The 2,617-nt window shown below is 40.8% G+C and overlaps 1 pseudogene; it reads right to left on the reverse strand.

Annotated features, from left to right (window-relative positions):
- Window positions 1-384: 384 nt before the first annotated feature.
- On the reverse strand, window positions 385-1,912 carry LOC130835156 (heterogeneous nuclear ribonucleoprotein K-like; annotated as a pseudogene).
- Window positions 1,913-2,617: the final 705 nt, after the last annotated feature.

Raw genomic sequence — 2,617 nt, forward strand, 5'->3', positions numbered from 1 at the left:
TCTTCGTCATGTCTATTGGCTATTTATCCTTTTTAAATTGGCCAGTGCTTGTCATTTGTCCACTTTCCTACTTTATTTTTTTTTAGGTTCACTAAATTTATTTTAAAAATCATAAAACGTTTCTTACAAAAGAGCATTACATTCTGCACACTGCTCTGAATAGATGGCAGGGACATATGGACTATTGTTACTTTTCCTCCCTGTTCCACCCCCCCCCCAAATGTTACAGTGACCACAAAGCAAAGTGTTCACAATAATTACATGGGGGGATTTTTTTTTTAAACCACCAACAGTGAACAAAAATTAAAATTCACTCACTGCTGCTGTTTCAAAATTTCAGTGTTAGTTTTTGCACACCCTCCCCCACTCCCCAACCCTGTTTGTAAGGAACTAAAACATTACATCTGGTGAACAGCAAAGATTTCACTACACCTCAAATGCAGAACACCTAGAAAGCAGAGGAATGTTGGCTTTTTAAACAGAAGCATATAAAAAACAAAAAGATGCAGGACTCCTTCAGTTCTTCACTAGTCTTAGAAAAACTTTCCAGAATGCTGCTTCACACTGTTCTGCAGCAAATACTGTGCATTCTGTATCTGGTTCTGTGTTCCTATAATGGTAATGATCCGATCTTCAGACCCTTCTAAAGGCTCATCAATTTTGATTGAAGATCCTGACTCATGACAGATTTGTTTAATCCGCTGACCACCTTTGCCAATAATAGATCCAGCCAAATCTTTGGGAATAGTTACTTGTGTGGTAATAATAGGTCCACCAAGATCACCATATGAGCCACGGCCCCCTGCATAGGAATAATCATATCCAGAGCCACACTGTGGTTCATAAGCCATCTGCCACTTTGATGGGCTCCATGTATCTATTGCAGAGTCCCAGGTTTCATTAGCACTGAAATCAACCATGCCATCATAACGGTCTCCAGGTCTTCCTCTTCTGTCATAGGCCATTAGATCTCCTCCTCTAGGTGGTGGTGTGGTGGAAGAGGAAGATTCCGAGCTCTACCACCCCAGCCACCTCGTCCAGGAGGAGGTGAAGGAGGTCTTCAACGAGGGCTCATATCATCATAATCTCTTCTGGATGGAGGCATGGGACGCCCACCCTGACTAGGAGGCATTCTATCAAAACCACCTTTTCCCCACATAGGAAATACCACGGGACATCCATGGCGATCGTCAAACATCATTGTAAAACCACTGTAATCATAGGTTTCATCATAAAAATTGGGACCATAAGGCTGAGCACATCCTTTGATAGGAGACTCTGATATAAAATCAAGATCTTTACGCACTCTACAACCCTATCAGGTTTTCCTCCAATAAGAACGACTCTGTCAGTGGATTGAGGACAACATTCCTGGAAAAGCTTGATTGTTGTCTGAATGTTCTCTCGAAGTTCTTTGATTTTTAGCAACTTTGACCCCAATAATTCCTCCTGCCAGACTCTGATGTATCAACACTCTCAACTCGCAATCAAAGTCACTTCCTTTATAGTGTTTTAAGCATTCCACAGCATCAGATTCGAGTGCGAGATGGCTGGCTGCAGTGGGTGATGGCAACTGCAGGCCCTCTTGCAAGGTAAGGATGATTTTCTTCAGAATTTCTCCAATTGTTTCAATATCAGCACTGATACTCAATATGCGCTCGGGGCCACTGCTGCCTGGGACTGAAACACTGGCACTGTAGTCTGTATGGGGAGCCTTAATATTCTTGCCTCCTTTTCCAATCACTGCCTGAGCATTCTTGCTCTGAAGCAGAATGTGTAATTCAACCATCTCATCAGTGTTTCTAGATGTTTTAAAAGCTTGTTCCTCTTTCATATCTTCAGCAGGACATTTACCAAATTTGCCACTGGTTTCTGTGTTGGGAAAGGTTTCCTCTGGCTGTTAAGTTTCCATTTTCTTGTATTAAAGGGACACATCAATGAGTTATTAAATATATCCTTGCAGGGCAGAACTGAAGTGTTCTGGGTGGGACCAACTGACACCCTAGTGCTGCAGTAGCCTACAGGCCACAAAGAAGTGGGAAGCAGGCAAGACGTCAAGGTTGGTGAAGCGCAGAAACAAAGGATAATGGCGTCTGCGGTGCTTTTGCCTGCAGCGCCCTCCTCCTTTCTCCCACTTTCTTACTTTAAATATTCATATATTTCCATAGATTTGTATGACCTCATTATATATCATGATTTTTTACTGTTTGCTGTCACATTCTTAAATATTTCCCCACAATTGATCCCTTTTTTTAGGGGGTGTCTTTTTCAAGGCAGTTGTTTTACATTTTTATGGATGCAAGTTTGTTTACTTTATCTCCCTGCTTTACTCTCATGCTAGAAGAGGCTGTTCCTTCCCAAGGATCATAAAAATGTCCTCCTCTATTTTCTTAGTATATTACATCCTTTTTACACTCAAAACTTTAACCTACAAAAAAAATCTATTTTCATGTCTGATGAGTAATTGGGATTTGTTTCAAAATGTGAAAAGTAGAGGTTTCAACACTAATTATTGGATAATATGTTCTTTCAGTTTTCTCTTGATGTTATACTAGATCCTATATCCCATACCTATTAATCAGTCTGATATCAAACTCTCTCATGTTTTTTGGATCTC

Source organism: Hippopotamus amphibius, chromosome 13 (assembly GCF_030028045.1).
Source record: "Hippopotamus amphibius kiboko isolate mHipAmp2 chromosome 13, mHipAmp2.hap2, whole genome shotgun sequence".
NCBI lineage: Eukaryota > Metazoa > Chordata > Mammalia > Artiodactyla > Hippopotamidae > Hippopotamus > Hippopotamus amphibius.